This window comes from Schistocerca cancellata, chromosome 4 (assembly GCF_023864275.1).
Source record: "Schistocerca cancellata isolate TAMUIC-IGC-003103 chromosome 4, iqSchCanc2.1, whole genome shotgun sequence".
Lineage (NCBI taxonomy): Eukaryota > Metazoa > Arthropoda > Insecta > Orthoptera > Acrididae > Schistocerca > Schistocerca cancellata.
The window spans coordinates 239,972,661-239,996,165 of NC_064629.1; the positions used below are offsets into that span (position 1 = coordinate 239,972,661).

The 23,505-nt window shown below is 44.4% G+C and overlaps 1 protein-coding gene across 2 annotated transcripts in view; it reads left to right on the plus strand.

Annotated features, from left to right (window-relative positions):
• Window positions 1–23,505, plus strand: part of LOC126184749 (diacylglycerol kinase 1-like) — a 356,241-nt gene that overhangs the window by 122,908 nt on the left and 209,828 nt on the right. The window lies entirely within an intron of this gene.

Genomic DNA, 23,505 nt, shown 5'->3' on the forward strand with positions numbered 1-23,505 from the left:
TGACACGTCTAGATACGAATCTGATGGGTGACACGTACGTAAGCATGCCTTCTGATCACCTGCATCCATTCATGTCCATTGTGCATTCCGATGGACTTGGACGATGCCATCAGGAAAATGTGACACCTCACACGTCCAGAATTGCTACAAAGTTGCTTCGGGAACACTCTTCTGAGTTTAAAAACTTCCGCTGGCCACCAAACTTCCCAGGCATGAACATTATTGAGCATATCTGGGATGACTTGCAGCGTGCTGCTCAGAAGACATCTCTATCTCCTCGTACACTTACGGATTTATGGACAGCTCTGCAGTGTTCATCGCGTCATTTCCCTCCAGCACTACTTAAGACATTAGTCGAGTCCATGCCACGTCGTGTTGCGGCACTTCTGCGTGCTCGCTGGGGCCCTACAGGATATTAGGCAGGTGTACCAGTTTCTTTGGCTCTTCAGTGTATAAGGAAATGGTCTGTGGACAATAAAATTCGTGAAACGGACAATCCTGTCAATGGGACACCTTTGGTATCAGTTACAACGACAAATTCGGTCCAGACACCAGCGTCCAACATCTCTACCTTCTTTGGTTTCGGCTGTTGAGGAACATAGGTCTGCTATTGCTCCTCTGACATTCAGACGCCTTATTGAAGACGTCTCCAGTAGAGTTCAATCCGTCATGAAGGTGAAGGATGGACACGTCATACATTAATTTCCACTAACAGGTTTCCATCGAAAATGAGTGCTTTGTTTTGTGAGACTTTAGTCCAAAGGGTATCAGAGTTAGAAGTAGCCCGCCTCCCTTTTGAATGCGAATGCAATATTTCAACTTCTGAAATAGTGTAAACAGCTACAACAATGGACAGTATTATACAATAACTGATTGTTAGCGTTCTCCAGTGAGCATTTTCGTTTTTCCGTCAGTTAAGTTAGACGTTTCTCTTTGGGGTCTGCAAAATAATTTTGTCGATAGAAGTATTAATTGAAATTTTGGAAGCATATAAGAGAACAGGTTCGATTAAGGAAACTCGCGAAATACTCGGTGTCAAGTATCCAGATAGAGGACTACAAGCAAAGAGAGCAATACAGAGTCTGTATAAAAACGGGCTCACCTACGGATCTGTGCAAAATGTAATACGAGAAAGAATTCCTTCAGTTCGCAGACCAGAAGTTACTGCAGGCATTCGCCGAAGAATTATTCAAAGCCCAAAGAAGTCTACACGTAAACTGGCCCATCAGGCGCATGTGAGTAGGAGGAGTTGCCAACGGATACTGAAAAGTCTTAATTTGAGGCAATTTTGCAGCAATTACGGCACAATGGCGATCAGAAAATTGTAGATTACTGCACGTGGCTTTTGAATAACATCGAGGACGTTTTGTTAGACACTTTCCATTACATCATAAGTAATGAAGCATGGTTTCATCTTTGCGGTCATGTGAATTCACGCGAGAGCCCTAACACTGTGTGTCAGCATCCACTCCATGATGAAAAAGTCTGCGTTTGGTGCGGTGTAAGAGGATGGTCCGTCACTGGACCGATATTTTTTGACACTGTCCTCAACACGGTCGCATATATGGAAATTTCAGACGCATTTTGTGCTCAACTCACTGAATATGAAAGAGAATACAGCTTCTTCCATCGAGATGGGGCAACATGCCACACTTCGATGGTATCCCTGAAATAAATCCGTGATGACTTCAAAGAAAAACTAACTGTCAGCAAACATTTATGGCCAACAATTTCGCCGGATCTAACAACATGTGATTTTTCCTGTGGGGACTTTTGAAGATCAAGATCTATGAAACAAATCCACACACAATACAGGATCTGAAAGACAAAATCAGTCGTATCCGAACTTTACGCCTAGTATATCTGAACATGCTCAGACGTGCACAGCTGTGTATTGATGTTGCAGGGGGTAATATTCACAATCTTCTATAAATGTATTCTTCACTGCAATTTTCATTGTAAATTAATGGTATGTCCTGTTCAGCTCTTCGTTTCCGTAATTTCAATGCATTTCCTTTATATTCACTCTGTCTACTTTTATCTGTGCCGCACTGTATTTTGACACTGAACTGTATTACTGTTTTGTTGTCTGAAGAATATCTATGTGAGTTGTTAGCGACAAGTTATAGGTGGAGTATGAACTATTAGCGGTGAACATATTCGAGTCTAGTGGTGGGATCTCGGAATCTTTATGAAAGTGGTTGAATTGCTACAGAGTTTTTACTGATTGGCTTTGGAACAGCGGAAGTTTAACCCTGCCCCCTCGGTCAAAGCGAGGCTGGCGACCCTTACTTAGATTGATTTTAGATGTGCAACAGGGCAGAGAATTGGCTCGGGTCCGCCAATAAACGTTTCTGATTAAATCTACGGAGCAGGGCGTCACGTAATCTGTCTCGCTTGCCGCACACCGCCGGGATTGCATGCATTCTGGTCGCCGCCTCCACTTTGATTTCGCACGACGCCATGGAAGCTCCGGGGGATCTACGAAATGTACATTTCAATATGAGGATTATACTGCAATCTTTTTTTCTGAGAACTGTCAATTACGAAAATACTTGCAGTTACCTTACGCAGGACAAAGTGAGAACACACGCCGGATATGCGTCTACTTCCTACCGTCAAAAATGCTGCGTATGTACTAAGGAAAAGTTCGGAGTAGGTATTAAAATCCATGGAGAAGAAATAAAAACTTTGAGGTTCATAGACAGGGACTGAGGATAGGAGACGATGGATGGGATGTGGGTCGGCCGAAAGGCGTGCCGAGATAGTCGCGCGGACACGATAAACACTATTTCCAGGTAGCCCTGTGGTTTGTGCAACTGCCTAGAAAGCAGGAGTTTCAGGGTTCAAATCAAATGGCTCTGAGCACTATGGAACTTAACATCTATGGTCATCAGTCCCCTAGAACTTAGAACTACTTAAACCTAACTAACCTAAGGACATCACACAACACCCAGTCATCACAAGGCAGAGAAAATCCCTGACCCCGCCGGGAATTTTCAGGGTTCGAACACCTGTTCAACACACATTTTCACTCGTCGCCTCTGATCGGCGTGAAGTACCGATGTAGCTGACAACAGTTGTCCCTATCCTTTCCTTCCCCCCCCCCCCCCCCTCCACCTACAGTTTGCATAAAACGAACAAGTATCTCAGATTATCAGTAGATGACGGTTTCTGAGAAAACGAAGGCCAAAGTTTTTAACATACTTCATATGCCTTTTAGAGCGCGATAGATTCAGCTGAAATGATGAGATGGTGGCTAATGTTGCTGTTCCTCACAATAGTCGCCCGTTATCGAAACTTAACTATTGACTTTATTTTATTTCCCTTTATCTACGCATGTTCGTAGAAGATTACTTACACGAATGTTTCTCTTTAAGTTAGTGGATGGGAGGGCGTTATATTAACACTTTGTCGTCCGCACGTCTCGTACAAATTTATTGACTTGGCGCCGGCAGCGCTAATTCGGATTACTTGGCTTGTTGCCGGCCGCTTGTCACATTTCCACTGATGACAAACGTCAAACACATTGACTTTTATGCGCTTTAATTTTCCGGAAATCCTCTATTTTGCCGTATCGTTCCACAAACTCGAATTTTCTTTTCAGTGACTTCTCTGCAAGTTCTACACTGCGATAATAATTATCCATGCAGAGGTGATGTCACTTTCCATCAGAAAGTATCAATAGTCCTATTACTGTCTTTGCTAAAGGCTGTCCAGGTCCCGAATATATCTTGAATCAGGAAACGTATCTCGTACTCGAATCACATAGCATCCGAATGAGTATGCCGTATTTCGTAATTTTCGACGGATTGTAAACTTTAAAATTTAACCGTCATCGCCACGGTATCATTCCTTCTTCAACTTAGATGTTTTGTCTTAGATTCAACGTTTCTTTAAACTTTTTGGAAAAATAATCAGTTACGAATTGCACTTTGACAAGCCGGTCGGCATTATCCGGTTTATTCTTCCTGTCGGAAAAATGTAAAAATGATAATATTTGTCTAAATCGGTTGCGGGACATCATTATGCGAAAATCAGCCTCCGTAGCGTAGCGGTACGCTACCGCCTACCACGCAGGGGGCCCGGGCTCGATTCCTGGCAGGGGACTAGGTGTTGTGTGTTCTTCATGATCGTTTCATCATCATTCACTCGCAAGTCGCCGAAGTGGCGTCAACTAAAAAGGACTTGCAATACGGCGGCCGAGCTCCCCCGAATGGGGCCTCCCGGCCAACAATGCCATACGATCATTTCATTTCACTTTGCGAAATATCGGTGTGTCTGTCAACGGATTCGTTGATCAATAATCATCGATCCTTACTTTTCTTACATTTCCAATAAGGATAGCAAGCCCAAACCATTTTCTAATTTCAGATCCCGTAACGTCGACAAATTTGGCATTTTTTAAATCCAGTTTCCTTCTATTGCACTTTTAACTGTAGTACCTGGTACTAGTTGGTTTCGTTGCTAATATATTAAAATAGTTCGTTCTTAATATATAATTTTACGATATCCTCGACGCTCTGCGTATCTTTGGGAAATATGTTTGGACCCAGGGATCCTTCAAATTTGTTATTGGTCCTCGGTAGATCAAAGTCTGGCCACTGTGCACTGTCTTCTTCGTTTGATCCAGCTGAATCAGTTGGCAACCGTAGCGTTCGCCGAATTCTTCTTGGACGTATTTCACTATATTCCTACGATTTTGCTTCAATTTCATTTTTATTATGTCCAATGTCTTCTTCCCAATCGGCCAAGTCGTCCGGAACGTCAGACAAGACGTCCGCGCATTCTTCGTAAATAATGCTATTGTCTCTTTCGTCCGCCATGATGAAAGGGCACAGGTACTTATAAAAACAAAAAAACTTGTTGACGTATGTAACTTATTGTTACCTACGCAGAACACCAACAGAGTGCAAAAGATACTGAAGTGCTGTCGCCGGCCATTGCGTGATACTATGCTCACGACACCGCTGTGGTGTCGCCGGACGGCATAGTGTTAATTTTAAAATTACAAATGGGTCTCGCAACAAGTGTCATACCTTTACTAAACCGGGTGAACATTAATAAAACTGACAAACAGCAGGGACGGATTTCTGCATGGAAATCGAGGAAAAAAGGTCCTGTGAACATGTGTGCGGAAATGCATTGTTGCCACGGTAGACGGAGCAGACGAATAAAAGTTCCTCTGACAAGGGAACCTCCCCATCGCACCCCACTTAGATTTAGTTATAAGTTGGCACAGTGAATAGGCCTTGAAGAACCTAACACACATCAATCGAGAAAACAGGAAGAAGTTGTGTGGAACTATGAAAAAAATAAGCAAAATATACAAACTGAGTAGTCCATGCGCAAGATATACAACATCAAGGATAGTACGAGCTGAGGGGCGCCGTGGTCCCGTGGTTAGCGTGAGGAACTGCGGAATGAGAGGTCCTTGGTTTAAGTACCCCATCGAGTAAAAAGTTTACTTTTTTATTTTCAGACAATTATCAAAGTTCAAGCACTCACACATAATCAACTTCGCTCTCCAAAATTCCAGGATATGTTCAGATTTGCTTGGACATATACAGGATTTGACCGTCTACACACGGAAAAATTTGAAAACGTTAAAAACATGTTTTGACAGGGCACAGAGAAAACTGTGCGACAGTGAAACTGTTGCATTCATTTGTTGCAGTTTATGTGACAATCTCTTATGTTTTCATCACTTTTTTGGGAGTGATGATCACATACACGAGAAAACCTAAATCGGGCAAGGTAGAAGAATCTTTTTACCCAATCGCCAAGTGTACAAGTTAGGTGAGTCGACAACATATTCCTGTCATGTGACGGACATGCCGTCACCAGTGTCGTATAGAATATATCAGACGTGTTTTCCTGTGGAGGAATCGGTTGACCTATGACCTTGCGATCAAATGTTTTCGGTTCCAATTGGAGAGGCACGTCCTTTTGTCTACTAATCGCACGGTTTTGCAGTGCGGTCGCAAAACACAGACACTAAACTTATTACAGCGAACAGAGGCGTCAATGAACGAACGACAGATCATAACTTTGCGAAAATAAACAAACTAAAATTTACACTCGAGGGGAGATTTGAACCCAGGACCTCTCATTCCGCAGGTGCTCGCGCTAACCACGGGACCACGGCACTCATCAGTTCATTTTATCCTTGATGTTACCTATTTTGCACATACACTACTCAGTTTGTATATTTTGCTTATTTTTTTCATAGTTCCACACAACTTCTTCCTGTTTTATCGATTGATGTGTGTTCAGTTTATCAAGGCCTATCCACTGTGCCAAATTATAACTAAATCTGAGGGGAGTGCGATGGGGAGGTTCCCTTGTGAGCACGTGCCGAGCGTTACTTGTGTGTCGCATGTGATAGGGATGGTAGCCATAGTTATGTACGATACACGTAATCGTACTTTAGCTAACACCATGTTGGCGGACCACTTGCCTGGAGCTTGTACTAGGCATGGCTTCAACACCTTCTCAGATATTGGTGCACGCACAGTCCGCCGCCTCCATGCACGTTCGTCTGTCTGAGAGGACTCATGATCATCACATAAACGCCCAAAACGAACTTGAAATATCGTGAGATGTGGTTGGTGTCTGTGAGGGTACTTGTTTCGGGATAGCCGTACTGCCTCTCGACCGTTTCCATCTGCTTGGACGTACATAATCACGATCTTGGCTTGTTCCCGACATACCGGACCATTCTGCTGCTTACAGTACGCTACATCAATTACATAGCCTGCGACACACAAGGAACACACTGCACGTGGTGAGAGGAACTGTCATTCGTCATCGCAGTCTACCGTGGCAACACATGTTCAAAGGACCTTTTTTCTTCCATTTCCAGTCGGGAATCCATCTCCATAGTTTGTCGGTTTTATTAATGTTCCTCCTGTAAAAAATGTGTATTGTATTTTCAGGAGTTACGAGCTTTTTAAATTTTCATGTTCTTGTACTTAATTTTTATACCAATTTATATATTTATTCTTATAATTGATTCTTATGTTTATTCTTCATGAAGATTTGACGCATTAACTTGCATGGTTACAGATCGTAGAAACATCCGAAATACAGAAATTTCGAATACCACCAGCATCGCGTAAAGGCACGTTTGCCACAGTGACATTTCTTCGCACGAATATCACTCGGGAAAGAAATGTCGTTAAAATTGTTTAAGATTTCACGCGTTGGCAATAATTTCGCGCAAACCACGCGTGACGGCATACTTTTCCGAAAACTGGATCTTGCAACTGAAAAATGGTTCTCTCTGCCTCGCGATGACTGGGTGTTGTGTGCTGTCCTTAGGTTAGTTAGGTTTAAGTAGTCCTAAGTTCTAGGGGACTGATGACCATACATGTTAAGTCCCATAGTGCTCAGAGCCATTTTTTTGAAAAATGGTGTGGAACTTAACATCTGAGGTCATCAGTCCCCTAGAACTTAGAACTACTTAAACCTAACTAACCTAAGGACATCACACACATCAATGACCAAGGCAGGATTCGAACCTGCGACCGTAGCGGCCTCTAGCAACTGATTATGCATCAAGATACACTACAGAAATTTTACCGAAAACTATTTCAAATAAAGAATGAAGTTGCACTAGCCTAATTTAATGGCCCTTATGTAAACAAACTGTCCAATTGGTCGCATGCTTTTTTTAAATTTAGGTTACAATTAATGGGCAGTAACTGTCATGATAAGGCCATTTAATGGTCGATAATTGTTATGTTAATTACCCTAATTTTTATAGGCGAAATGGCCAACTAGTGAGAGATTATTTGGCTTCATGTGTACTCAGGTGTTCAGTGCTTTTAGCTTAAAATGACAACTGCCATTTTTCATGATGGCAATTTATGATAAAAAAAAAAGATGCCCCAATGTGCTGGTATTAGTTATTACCCCACCAGCGTCCCCACCCCTCCTTAGTGTCCTCCTAGCATCCTAAGACTGTCATTCATAACCTGTAAGTCGTTAGAGCAACAGCAGTAGCAAGTTCAGGTGATGTTGCAGATTTCTAGCATGGCAAAGCATCGAGCGATAAAGGCCTAGTTTCCATGAAATTTCGGCACCCATGCTATTTTCTGCAACATATGACGATATTTATGGGTTCGAGGCTGATGTTGCTGCCTTCGTAAGAAGACGCATATTTCACTGCTTTTCTACATTTTTAAGCAGACACATATAAATATAAGTTTCGTTGCTACTTTCCCCACACGTTTTAGGAAGATATAAGTAAATACAGATTTCGTGATTAATGTCTCCAGTTTCTTACGCCGAGAAGCATACATATCAGTGTCGCTGCTAGTTTATCTATTTTAGTAACAAATGAAATACGTGGTTTTAATGTGTTATAGCTATCACGTTACACAGTTTTTATTCAACACAAAATAAGCATCAGACCTACGTTGCGCTTAAACTAACTTATCTCCAGCACTTTTTTGTGTACAAAGTAACTATCAGGTCCCCTAACACTATATGATTGTAGCAGACTTTTAAAGAAAAGAAAGTAAAATAAAATAAAAAAAAGGTTGAAATGCTTGTACAGAGAAATGTATATGCACTCGAAAATCTTGCAGTAGGCCGGGAGACCACACCTGTGCGTGATAGACGTGCCTGATAGACGTGACTTCTAGTTCAGGGGCGCTAAGTACCAGAATAGTATGCGAATAATTTCCACGTCTATGTTTAAACAAATACCACAATGAGTATTGCCTCCCAAGCGCACCGACAGGCTACTGTCGTCATGTTCTCGTTAAAAATTCTGCCGCACGTGTGAATATCATGGAGCCTCAGGCAATGCTCACGTCTGTAATAAGAGAGAGCTAAAAAATCCTCCCCTCCATCGCTGGACGCAGGTGCAGGCCAGCACCTGCGACAGCAGGCTTCTGTACTCTTTATGCAGCCACCTTCCTCTCCGTCCACCACCATCCACCCACAGACAGGCGCCTACAGGCTGGCTGCACAATCGAGCGGGAACGTTTCTTTAAATCAATCGCAGAAAGAATTATGAAACCAGATCATGTCGGGCTTATCCAGACACTTACAAGCGGTCATTAATACGAGATCAGTACACTGGTAAAATCCCAAGCTCCACTGAAAACGAGAAAAAAAAATCGTAGTAGGCAAGTCTGAGACGTGTGCGCTGAAGTTGCGATGCACTGTAAGGTTTTTTTTTTTTCCCAGTCGCCTCCGTTCCACTTGCCCCGCGTACTCGAACGGATCCCATACACGAATTTTCATCCCTCCTACTAGCTTACAGTCTGACCTGCTTTTCCGTTGATGCTTACTGCAACCGTGGTTTCAACTATTTCTGTTTGATGAATGTTCTGTCTGATGGTTCAGATGGCTCTGAGCACTATGGGACTTAACATCTGAGGTTATCAGTCCCCTAGAACTTGGAACTATTTAAACCTAACTAACCTAAGGACATCACACACATCCATGCCCGAGGCAGGATTCGAACCTGCGACCGTAGCGGTCGCGCGGTTCCAGACTGAAGCGCCTAGAACCGCTCGGCCACACCGGCCGGCAATGTTCTGTCTCTCGTCAGCTGTACTTCCCTACGCTCATCTCCGTCGTCTTACCTGCTGTCACATGTATCGTTTCTTTTCTGATCAATTGATCATCATTATTAAAGCCACGCATTTCCTGCTGAAGGTCTTCACATAGTGCTCAGCTGTTTTCTGAAAATTCATCACTTTGCTCCCTGTACACTAGTGATACATTGATATATTTCCCACAGAAGTGTCACTATCCATTGGTAATCAGAATAGACAAACACAAGTTTGCGCTGCAAATTAAGTGGCTAACATTGAATCTGCTTTCGAAGTGTGGTCCACCAGTCGTGCGCGGCGCATATGTCCTCTGCCGATAGGGGCCGCTGTTGTTGCGTTGTCGTCCTGGAGGGAGGTCGACCAGCATGCGAATGGCTGATCTCTTCTCACAGCCTTCTCTTCTCTGTCGTTCCCGACTAGCGTGCCGTCACTGACTTTACACCATAACACTACGTAGCCTTTGCTACAGCAGTATCATTGATATGGAGTAGTTGTGTTTCCTCATCTGCTACATATGAGTAGCATAATGATGATACAGTATGTGACGTGTGAAGGAAATGCGAAAATCTTCCGTAGTAGTGTATAGAAACCAGGAAACTAACGCACTGCACTGCAGGAGCCGAATAAAAAGAGATGTGATTACCAATGGATCGTGACACTTCTGTGAGAAATATGTCATTGTATCATTAGTGTAGAGGGTCGTGAAGAGTTTTCTGCAAACAGTTGAGCATTTTGTGGAGATCTAGAGCAGGAAAGGTGTTTCTTTGATGATGATGATGATCAACTGATCAGCAGAGGAATACCACATGTTAAAGTGAGATAGGACGACGGAAATGAGCGTAGGAAAGTACAAGTGACGAGGGAACAAACTATGAAGCATACAGAAATAGTGAAAATCATGACTTTTAGTAGGCAGCAACGGAAAAGCAGTTCACACAACACTATACTAGGAGGAATACAAATTCGTGTCTGGAGACCGTTCGAATACGTAGGCTGGTGGGATGGAGGGGTCTTGAAAAAAACGGAGCACTTACAGCGCATCGTAGATCCCACGCACACGTCTGACTTGTCTGCCACTATTTTTTTGATGTCAATACGACGTGCGATTTTACCAATAGACGTATGTCGTATTAATGTCCGCTAGTAATTCCTTCCACAGTTCGTTTAAAGAAACATTCCTGCTGGATTCTGCAGCTGGCCTGTAGGCGGCCGTCTGTGTGTGGTGGACGCGGGAGGGGGAAGGGGAGCTGCTGAAAAAGTACAGAGACCCACTGTCGCAGGTGCTGGCCCGCCTTGCGTCCAGTGATGTGGGCTGGTTTAGGAACTCTCTGTCACTACAAAGGTGAACGCTGTCTGAGGCACCGAGATATTCAGACGTACGGCAGAAGCGTTAAGGAGCACATCACGATAGTACCCTTTCGGTGTGCTTGGGAGACACTGCACTGTGTGGTGTTTATGTAACCATAGAACTAGCCGGCCGTGGTGGCCAAGCGGTTAAAGGCGCTACAGTCTGGAACCACGCGACCGCTACGGTCGCAGGTTCGAATCCCGCCTCGGGCATGGATGTGTGTGATGTCCTTAGGTTAGTTAGGTTTAATTAGTTATAAGTTCTAGGCGACTGATGACCTTAGAAGTTAAGTCGCATAGTGCTCAGAGCCATTTGAACCATAGAACTAGCAGTTATTCGCATTCTATCCCTGTTGTCTGCGTCCCTAAAATGCAAAGTATCGTGTGAGCTGAAAGTGACGTCATCAACGTGATAGCATGTGAACACGTATATGTGTGCTCGCCTTGCCTACTGCAGGCTTCGCGAGTGCGTATACGTTTCTCTGTAGAAGCGCTTCGGCGTTTTTTTTCTCCTTTCTTTTTACAGATCATCTATAATCATATAGTGTTAAAGGACCTGAAAATCACGCAGGACTCAAAAAAGTGCGGGAGATAAGTTCGTTTAAGCGGAAAGTAGGCCTGGTGCGTATTTTGTTGTTCAATAATAAATTTTTAACGTTGAACAGTCGTGTAATTTGTTAGACTACCGCAATATTTTTACGTCTGTCTTCTTAAAAAATTGGTAAATTTATAGGTATTTGCGAAATACTGGCGGAAATCGATAAAATTTGCATAGGAAAATTGGAAATTTGTGGTAAGCTCCTATGGGACCAAACTGCTGAGGTCATCCGTCCCTAGGCTTACACACTACATAATCTAACTTAAACTAACTTACGCTAAGGACAACACACACACCCATGCCCGAGGGAGGACTCGAACCTCCGACGGAGGGAACCGCGCAAACCGTGGCAAGGCGCCCAAGACCACCCGGCTACCGCGCGCGGCCAAAATTTGCCTAAAGACTGTCAATAGTGTCATATGTTGGGGTGAGTTAAACATCTATGACTTTTACGTTTGTTTCCAGAAGATTCGTAAAATAGCAGTGAGACCCATAGTTATGTGTGCTGTCTTAAAAAATCGGTAGAATTAGTCACGGAACCAGTATTTGCGTGTATCTTTCTAAAACGTAGGGGGGGGGGGGGGGTGTAAACAGCAACGAAGCCCATGCTTATGTGTATCTTCTCAAAAAGTGTGCGGAGATCAATCAATTTGCAATGAAATGTGCATTTTCTTAAAAAATTGGCAAAAATTAGGCCCAAAACAGTAAATAGCGCCACATGTTGCAGGACATAGCGTATGGTGCCGAACATTCGCTAAAACTAGATCAATACTGCTGGGTGCTACGCTGTGCTGGAAATTTACTGCTGTAGCTGTTGCTGTAGCTCCAACGAGGTCCAGAGTAGAAATGACGGCCTCGGTCTGGCGCTAAGGAGCCAGGCTGGAGACAGTGGTGGTGGGCGCGGTGGGGAACGACCAATAGAAGCATAGTGGGGGCGTCATCATTTTTTTGGGGTCATAAATCACTAGCAATAAATATGACTGTTATCACGTTACGCTAAAACCAGTGAACACGTGAGAAACATGAAGCCATCTTGTCAATGAATTACGATAATTATCACGACAGTACTTGACCATTAATTCCCATTGTCATTACAGTTATTGACCTTAATTATGGCCTAACCAAACAAAACATGCGCCCAAGTGAAAAGTTTGTTTACATAAGGACCATTAAATTAAGCTAGTTCAAGTGGCTTGTTTGTTTACTTAAGGAGGACAATGGGACCTTTGTCTCAGAATTGGATTTCATATACTACTGGTAGTATGGACTAAAACAAGAAAAACTGTTGAGTAAACATGGGCTCTAAAACACTTTCAATAAGAGGTTTGAATACGTGTTCGTCTTCGATACTATGAATCACATCTCTGCTACTGCAAGCTCTTTACTTTCCGTAGTTCTGGAGGTAGTAGTATTAAGCCAACAAACATGCGCTTTAAAATGCATGCCTTAATAGCTACGGGCAATTGTTCAGTAGAAAAGACGTGATTCGCAGTATCTAAGATGAATAAGTGCTCATAGCTCTTAAGCTATAGAGCCCATATTTATTAGAGTGTTTTTCTGTTTTTTATCCGCACTACCACTTCTTAAAGTTGACTACACAACAACCTTTGCAGGTACATATATGCAACTGTCGGATATATCAGAACGATTTTCACTTGTAACTTTCGACTCGATCGTTTCCGGACTAGGATCCCTTACCTCAAATTGATATATTTACCATTCTCCACCATCCATGAGAGTTTTCAGTATCATCACGCAATCACCCTGTACATATGATCCATTAAGTTATCGTAAGATGAAGCAGAATGTTTTAAAAAGTGTTTTCATGCTAAGTTCATTTCAGTACATCTAATTATATCACTTAATGTAAGAAACAGGATATTTTGTCCGACTTCATTACAAAATATGAAGCGCAGTGTATTACGTAAACAAATAGCATGAAGCTAAACGAATAATAAAACAAGGGGCAAGTTCCTCAAATTTTGAAATTCCCTTTTACAAAGACGGAGGAAATGTGAAATTCTCGCCACATCAGCAGTGAAGTGTTTCACAGTTTCTAGCTTAAAAAAACCTACCACGAGAACGACTAAACTAAAAGATCTCGTCGCGGATTTGCGTCGATTTTTCGTAAAATTTTGGCTAGAAATCCTATTTTTCAAGATAATCTCCGTTCAATGTGATGGTCTTACAGAACCTTACTTGGGGGGCCTGTGAACCCGCACGGTATCTGTCTACTGGTAGACGTCGGAGCCAAAGTCTTGCTGCACCAGTAAACTCCCCATCACCCACACACTTCTTCCTACGCAGTACATCCTTCATTGGGCCAGACAGGTGGAAGTCGGGAGGTGCGAGATTCGTGCTGTAGGGTGGATGAGGAAGAACAGTCCCATGACGTTTTGTGAGCTCCTCTCTGGAGCGTAGACTTGTGTGAGGATTTGCGTTGTCATGGAGGAGGACAAGTTCGTTTGCATTTTTGTGGCGACGAACAAGCTGAAATCGTTTTTCCAATTTCCCAAGGGTAGAGCAACACACTTCTGAGTTCATCGTTGCCACACGAGGGACGACCTCAAACAGAATAACCGCTTCAGAGTACCAGGAGACCATTGCCGTGACTTTCCCGGCCGAGGGTGCGGGAGAGGTGGTGTAGCACCACTGCACGGATGGCCAGTTTTGTTACCGCTTCAAAGAGATGAACTCATATTTCATTGACTGAGTCGATGTTCCACAAAAAATTGTCACGGTCAGCCTTATAACTCGCAAGCAACACCGCACAGATGGTCTTTCGGTGCTGTTTATGGTCTTCTGTTAAGCTGCAGGAAACCCATCGGGCACCTTTGAGTACCCCAACTGGTGACTGAGTGTGTCAGCACGACCGACAGACACGGCTAGTTGTGTGGCGAGGTGTTTGATTGTGATCACCTCAAATGAGATTGTCCGCACATTCCCACACTGCAAGAGTCACAGCTGTGTATCGGCCGGCACACAGGAGATCGGACTGGTCTATGCGGTCTTGTTGCGGTGATGACAGACGGTGCGCCCAACGACTTACCGTGCTGCTATTCACTGTCATGCCTACGTAGACATTCTGTAACGTCTGTGAATATCTGCGATGATCTGGTATTCCGGCAAAAGAAACTAAATTACAGCTCTGCTTGGAGCGCTAAGCCCCACCACCTATCGGAACTTCATTGTAGGGGCGCAAGCGAGAATATTCGATGACGTTCCACAACAAATTCTTCATTTGTTTCTACCGATATTGGCCGTGAAAAAAAGGTGTGGTATTGCTTACTCAACGTCCTGTTAGTTCACCATTGAAAGTGAACTCTGGCGATAGACTCGCATACAACTGCTGAAAGCGCGGTACTGGTAGAGCGCAGCCTTGAGAACAGCTGGCGCACACCGAGAATCCAGACAGAGGGAGAGGAAACATGTGCTGCTCGGGCAAAGTGACAGAGGCCTGCCCCACTTGACTGCCTTGTGCCACTGTTTGAGCCTTATGAGGTGCCTCATTGCAATGCTTGTTTCACAAACGCCAGTTCCCCTCTGCTCTGCCTCTGCTGTTCGGTGTATCCCGGGACTGAGTGTGTGTGCCCACTCTCTGCCTCCTTATGTAAGCAAACCTCATCCCCTCGACACTACGTACCACTGCGCGTAAGCTGCTTCCGATGTGCTGTGTACTATAGTGCATCGGCTCCCATTGTAAACGCTCCAGGAAATGCGACAGTAAATTTCACGCAACTCTCGAACTCGCTCTTGTAAAAAGCATGAAACAGTCTACGTGTTGCAGCCAGAGATCATGTCCTTACATTGTTATCAACCAACCAACTCGTGCACGCGCGCCCTGACCGTGGCATCGCTGGCCACAGTTCCTGTTGCGGCCATCGGCGTCTCAGGGCGTTACCGCCGACGGAAGAGGTCGCGCCATGGCTGAGCTCGGATCCGCAGCGCCCTCTGCCTTTTGCATATAAGGAGGAGCAGTCTATTGTCTATTGTCGATTGTCTATTGCTAGCCTTTCGTGGAGTTTATAGCGGAGCCATTGCAGTGTGATATTTGCTATTCTATTCGACTAGGCTCAGTACACGGATTATTCTTGGATATTACTTGGACTTGTACTGCTGGTGCACGTTTCGTCAGAAATAAAGATAAGTTATCACTTCTTTCTCGCTGGCGCAATTCTTGTCATTAATTATTTTTCGGCCAACAGACATAGCTACATCCTGGTCAGTACCCACGTTTTATACAATTTGTGGGGGCTGCCCCAAAAGTACCGCCGAGGACCTTGGGTTTGGGAGCCGTCACAAAAGTTCCAGCCCTGCAAGTCCTGCAAACAGCGTGTGTATACGAAACATTATAACTTGCAACTAACATTCCCTGCAAGGAACGAAAGGAAGATTAGACTATCCCAGCGTTTGCCTCATGTAATTTAGGAAAATCAAGGTAAAACTAAATCAAGACTGCCAGGCGGGGATTTTAACTGACGTCCTTCCGAATGCGAGTTCACTGTGCTAACCAGTGCACTACCTCACTCGGCCCTTACCTTAAAGGTCGCCAGGCGAATTATTCTAAGCAAAGTACGGATTCGTGACAAAAATACACTTCTAAATTGAAACAAGTCGGAAGAATTTCTCGAAATTGGCGTCTCTTATTCTATAATTACGAATTACGGATACGAAGTTTAAGTAAATATGAACAAAGGAAAACTGCCACTGAAAATATGCGGATTAATTAGTTTGTGTTGCTTATCTTAAGGTATTCAAATACTTTCTGGGGCAGTTTACAAGGGCGAGCTGAAAAGTAATGCCTCCGAATTTTTTATTTAAAACTTCTTAAAACTTTTTAAGTACACTTTACCTTATATGCACATGTGGTATCCGGACATGTCTTAGAATGTATATACACTGTAAGAGTAAAAAAGGCAACCGGCGGGCCGACAATGAGTTATGCAAATTGGTCACAAACTGATATTCATCCAGAAATCGACGCAAAATGTAAAATTGTAAACTTTGGAAAATGATGGATAAATGTGTAATGCTGCAGCGCAAATTCACCTCGCCGCTGACAAGGATAGTAAATATGGGACATGTCGATACCAGAACATAAAGTCTTTGCCAATTTCACTCATTCGGATAGTAACTATGCTTTGCAGGCAGGCGCATTAACGGCATACGCAGATGTTAGCATTTTAGAGAGGGCGTGTAGTTTGGCTCAAAGAAGCCTGTTGGTGTAATCGGTGAATCGCTCGACATCTGAAAGAGGAGCGATGCCACTACCCGACGATGTTGGCAGGAATGAGTGAACCACAGCCGAACTCAGTATCAAGAAGGAAACGCCCGCATCTCGTGGTCGTGCGGTAGCGTTCTCGCTTCCCACGCCCGGGTTCCCGGGTTCGATTCCCAACGGGGTCAGGGATTTTCTCTGCCTCGTGATGGCTGGGTGTTGTGTGATGTCCTTAGGTTAGTTAGGTTTAAGTAGTTCTAAGTTCTAGGGGACTGATGATCATAGATGTTAAGTCCCATAGTACTCAGAGCCATTTGAACCAAGAAGGAAACGGTCGACCTAGAGAGACATTAGAACGTGAGGAAGGAGCAATAGTCAGAGGAGCACTCAGAGCCCCGGATTCATGTTCCTCATCAATCCGATGTGCAGCTGGTGCTTCACTGGCGACAGGGACCATTAAAAGGTGGATCGCAGGCTCACAGAAAAGGGACAGAGCTCACGGCGCCCCTCACACCGACTACCATTGACCTTTGTACACCAACAATCCCGTTTGCAGTGGTCTCACGCACATTCGGCCTGGAATGTTATTGACTGGAGTAAAATTGTCTTCAGTGATGAGTCCCGACGATATTCTACGCCCCATTTGGTTGCCCTTCATGGCAACCCATCCTGGGCTTACATTTCAGCAAGATATTGCCAGCCCGCACACGACAACAGTTTATTCTGCTTGTCTTCATGCTTGTCAATCCCTGCCTTGGCCAGAAAGCTCGCCGGGTCTCTTCCCATTTGAGAACAATTGGAGCATTGTGGGCAGGGCCCTGCAACCATCTTGAGATTCTGCCGATTTAACGCGCCAAATGTATATCATTAGCCTCAGGAGGACATCCAGCAACACTAACCATTCAATGGCACGCCCAATAAACATCTACATCTGCATCGATACTCCGCAATCCACATTACGGCACGTGGCGTAGTGTACCCCGTACCATTTCCTGTTCCACCAGCAAACAGAACCAGGGAAAATCGACTGTCCATATGCCTCCGTGGCAGCCCTAATTTCTCGTATCTTATATTCGGCGTTTACCCGTAGTGTATCGTGGAGGCAACAGAATCGTTCTGCAGTCAGCTTCAAATACCGGTTCTCTAAATATTCTGAATTGTGTTCTTCGAAAAGAATGTCGCCTTCCCTCCAGGGATTCCCATTTGAATTCCCGAAGCATCGGCGTAACACTTGCGTGTTGTTCGAAGTTACCGCTAACAAATCTAACAGCCCGCCTCTGAATTGCTTCGATGTCTTCCTTTAATCCGATCTGGTACAGTTCCCGAATACTCGAGCGGTACTCAAGAATACGTCGTACTAGCGTCCTATATGCGGTCTCCTTTGCAGACAGATGACCACACTTTCCTAAAATTCTCACAATACACCAAAGTCGATCATTCTGCTTTTGTAGTACATGCTCGTTCCATTTCATATCGCTTTGCCGAACGGAGCGGCCGCCCAGTTACAGGCGCCATGTCACTGACCGAACGGCCCCTCCCGCCGGAGGTTCGAGTCCTCCCTCGGGCATGGGTGTGTGTGTGTTGTTGTTAGCATAGGTTAGTTTAAGTTAGTTTAAGTAGTGTTTAAGTCTAGGGACCGGTGACCTCTGCAGTTTGGTCCTTTAAGAACTCACACACATTTGAACATTTTTTTCATATCGCTTTGCAACGATACGCCCAGATATTTAAACGACGAGACTGGACATTGTCAAGCAAGACACTATTAATATCGTGTCAGAAAAGGCAATCTAAGTTTCGCATGAGCGATGCTTTCTAAAACCATGCAGATTCGAGGACATAAGCTACTAGGTCTCAGGAAAATTTATTACATTCGACCTGGAAATATGTTCAAGGATTCTGTAGCAAACCGATATTAGGGAACAACTGCTCGCATGAGGTCTAGAGGTGGACCAACGCGTTATTGTATCGTTCAATTTGTGAAGCTCTTTCTCTTGACAAAATCATAAATTTTTTCTGAAATTGTAATCATTTGTTTGTCTATACATGTACATCACATCTACCGATTTCCGACCCTTACGGATATTCCTTCGTGGTGTGTGTCTTTATTTCAGGCTGTATTTGTACGTTTCGGTATCAAACATTCGACAAATCAGAAGGTTCCAACCACACACACAATCAGCGGCGGCGTTTGCGATGGGGATCGGTAAAGTGAAATTGAGGGGCTTCTTTTAATTTCTATTCTAGAGTCATATTTACATTTCTCAGAACTATCCTCTGCGTTTTACTCGCCATAACTACACTATCTTCTCGCAGTGTTCCGTAATCATCGCACAGTTTATCCTCATTTATTGACCCTTTCAAAGAAACACTCAGATCCTACTGTTCTTTGCAGTCAATTTCTTTACATTTTACATTGTTAACAAATTGAGGTCAAAAAGTCGCAATCGGCTAAATGAAGACAATTCAAATTTGAAATACAGATGTCCACTACGAAATTTTGAGATTTTATTGTTGCTAATCCATATACATTCCTGGAAATTGAAATAAGAACACCGTGAATTCATTGTCCCAGGAAGGGGAAACTTTATTGACACATTCCTGGGGTCAGATACATCACATGGTCACACTGACAGAACCACAGGCACATAGACACAGGCAACAGAGCATGCACAATGTCGGCACTAGTACAGTGTATATCCACCTTTCGCAGCAATGCAGGCTGCTATTCTCCCATGGAGACGATCGTAGAGATGCTGGATGTAGTCCTGTGGAACGGCTTGCCATGCCATTTCCACCTGGCGCCTCAGTTGGACCAGCGTTCGTGCTGGACGTGCAGACCGCGTGAGACGACGCTTCATCCAGTCCCAAACATGCTCAATGGGGGACAGATCCGGAGATCTTGCTGGCCAGGGTAGTTGACTTACACCTTCTAGAGCACGTTGGGTGGCACGGGATACATGCGGACGTGCATTGTCCTGTTGGAACAGCAAGTTCCCTTGCCGGTCTAGGAATGGTAGAACGATGGGTTCGATGACGGTTTGGATGTACCGTGCACTATTCAGTGTCCCCTCGACGATCACCAGTGGTGTACGGCCAGTGTAGGAGATCGCTCCCCACACCATGATGCCGGGTGTTGGCCCTGTGTGCCTCGGTCGTATGCAGTCCTGATTGTGGCGCTCACCTGCACGGCGCCAAACACGCATACGACCATCATTGGCACCAAGGCAGAAGCGACTCTCATCGCTGAAGACGACACGTCTACATTCGTCCCTCCATTCACGCCTGTCGCGACACCACTGGAGGCGGGCTGCACGATGTTGGGGCGTGAGCGGAAGACGGCCTAACGGTGTGCGGGACCGTAGCCCAGCTTCATGGAGACGGTTGCGAATGGTCCTCGCCGATACCCCAGGAGCAACAGTGTCCCTAATTTGCTGGGAAGTGGCGGTGCGGTCCCCTACGGCACTGCGTAGGATCCTACGGTCTTGGCGTGCATCCGTGCGTCGCTGCGGTCCGGTCCCAGGTCGACGGGCACGTGCACCTTCCGCCGACCACTGGCGACAACATCGATGTACTGTGGAGACCTCACGCCCCATGTGTTGAGCAATTCGGCGGTACGTCCACCCGGCCTCCCGCATGCCCACTATACGCCCTCGCTCAAAGTCCGTCAACTGCACATATGGTTCACGTCCACGCTGTCGCGGCATGCTACCAGTGTTAAAGACTGCGATGGAGCTCCGTATGCCACGGCAAACTGGCTGACACTGACGGCGGCGGTGCACAAATGCTGCGCAGCTAGCGCCATTCGACGGCCAACACCGCGGTTCCTGGTGTGTCCGCTGTGCCGTGCGTGTGATCGTTGCTTGTACAGCCCTCTCGCAGTGTCCGGAGCAAGTATGGTGGGTCTGACACACCGGTGTCAATGTGTTCTTTTTTCCATTTCCAGGAGTGTATTTTTAAATAAACAGTATTTGAATTTCTTTGATTTGTTATTTCACATCCAGATTTTTTTAAGACTTAGTTGGCAACCCTAGTCGAAGCCGTTGCCACGTGCCTGCAAACGAGTTTGAGCTCATCCCCTTCTCGCTGAAGTAACATGACTGCGCCTGTCCCACCAGTTCCAGCCCTGTGGCGCTGACGATATTTCACGCGACGATCGCAAACATCATCTGTCATTCCCGCTTCAGTTCAAGTCCCTATCTTCATATGGGCGCTGTAGTTCGCGACCTCGGGGCGGCAACTCGTGTTGCTGCCACAGCATTTCATGCAGACTTTTAGTTCTTTCGAAGAAATCACATGCCGTGAACCGTTTTATCGTCGAAGAAATGTCAATATTCATCGATCATTCGAAAGAGCTCGGGGCACTCCTGTTTTTTAAAGGACATTCAAAAAACTAATGCGCCGAACTATAGACCAATATCGCTAACAGTAGTCTGGTGCTACTCCATATTTTGCACATTGATGGGGATCGAGTACCTTCTCGCAGACAGTCGACACGTATTCAGGGAAATACCATTCGAGTGAAACACAGTTTTCAGATGCAGGTGAACAGGTAAATACCGTATTCTCATATTTATTAAAAGTGTTCGACACTGCATGACAATGTCGACTTAAGTTGCCTTCACAGTCTCACCGACAACGATCGTCAGATGCCGTCGCCAAAGATCGCCCCGTAACATCAGCTGACAGCTTGATCACAGTGCAACCGATCTTCTTCGTCAGTTTTTGGTGGGGTTGATGAGGTATGGTTACGTTAGGTTAGGTTAGCATCTATTCTATGTATCAAGTACGTAGGTTAGAATTAAACTCCCAGGATGGACTGGACACTACGACGCTTCTATGCTTGGACGCGAGTGTTGCCTTGCGGCTTTTGCTATTAAAAAGACGCCGAATGCACGTGAATGAGCTGTATCTATCTCGAATGACCGTGGCGAGTATTCTGCACTCTTTCCTCTGTTACTGGAATAACCAGGCATGTTTTACAAACGTATTAGCTGAAGGGAGAAAGGTTCTATTATACATACAAACTTAAGATGATTCGTGATGACATTGAAAAACGGTATTATAAACATTCTGCACAACTTCAAATAAGTTCAGCAAAACAGACATATAAGTCAATTAGCCTTCAATGACAGTCATCCAGCGTACGTTTGAAGGACAAACTACTAGCATAAAAACTCCAGTAACCGGGAATAATAATTCGTAGTGAGCTAATGGCCACGTACCATAACCCAAAAAAGACTCCCTACAGTAACCTTTAACATAAAGTACGCCACATATCACACTTGTAAAAGCTATTTTTTAGGGTTGTAATTAGGCCTACAATTTCCGGTGGCAGCAGTGACAATTCGTGGATAGCTAAACTGGCCTCCAACCATAATCCAAATAGGATTGATTTTTCTAGCTTTAAGCATAAGATACACTACCCTTGTCACTTCAAAAAATTATTTTTTGAGGCTATATTTTAAGTTTAAAATTTCCGATAAAATTTTACCTGCTTGTGGTTTCCAATAAAGCTGCGATATCAATCCATAGATTTCGAACAGTATCCCGAGTATGAAATCTTTCATCCTCAGGATTCCACAAAATGCTTTGCCTTGAATTAAACTTATCAGTTTCTCACAGTCCATATTTCGTATGTGAGAACGTCAGCCGATTCTACCGAAGGCAACAGACTGTTATCAATTTGACCGATTGTCGTCCGAGATCTGCACGTTCTCATTATGACATCTACTGCACTGTGACCGCTCACGGGATGCCATACTGATTTCAAACGCTCGGCCGTCATCGGAATCTACCGATGTCGGTGCCAGTGTGACCGTAGTCTAATAACTACGATACGATAACGTCTCGAATAATTTACGTATATAGTACTTTATACTGGACAACGAACGTAGTTCAGATGTGCTCCAAGTAAGCGTAATACTACCAGTACTGTTCTCAGCAAGATTTATCCGGTAGGGTCGACAGCACTATAATAACCTTCCCGCCGATGTTTTTGTCTACAGGAAAATGTCGCCGTTGGACCAACGTAAGGAACTGCAGAAAGATGTGAACAAAATTCTCCTTCGTATAATGAATGACAGTTCTTTTAATGTGGATCACTGTAACAAAATGAAAGGACCTTGTACCATCCCCTCCTTGTTAATCGGTTAATACGATAATAGGACCCAGATAGAGTATGCCTAATGAATTTTATTATGGAAAAGGCTATCATTTTCAAAAAAACTTTGACCGTTTAGTGAAGAGAAGTATACAGCAGGTTATTCTAATGAGCGACCAATTCTACTCCTACACTTTCTACTTATTTGGGCGTGGTTTAATATTTAAACAGTGACATCACTCACGTAAAACACGATTACAAAGAATACACAACAAATCTAGTTGAAAAATGCAGAAATTAATTAATACCGTCACCAGCCCAACTCGGCACTGCCTTTCCAATATCTGATCAATAATGTGGACAGCAATGAATACGTAACCGCGTGGCTGCACGTGTGGCAACAGACATTTCTGACTACACAATACGTTACGAAATAATAACGAACAAAGAAAGCTATGGTAAACACTCAGATCTGTTAATCTGGAAAATATGGTTATTGACTGGAGGTAGCTCCTTTGTTACGATAGTAATGTACGTAACATCAAACCAACGTTTACTAACGTGCATTAGAGTCCTGGACATGGAAGCTACGTGCTTTGAATAGACTGTAATTACTTTGAACATTCATGGAATAAATGGGCAGCTATTGGCTTCCAACAGATTAACTACG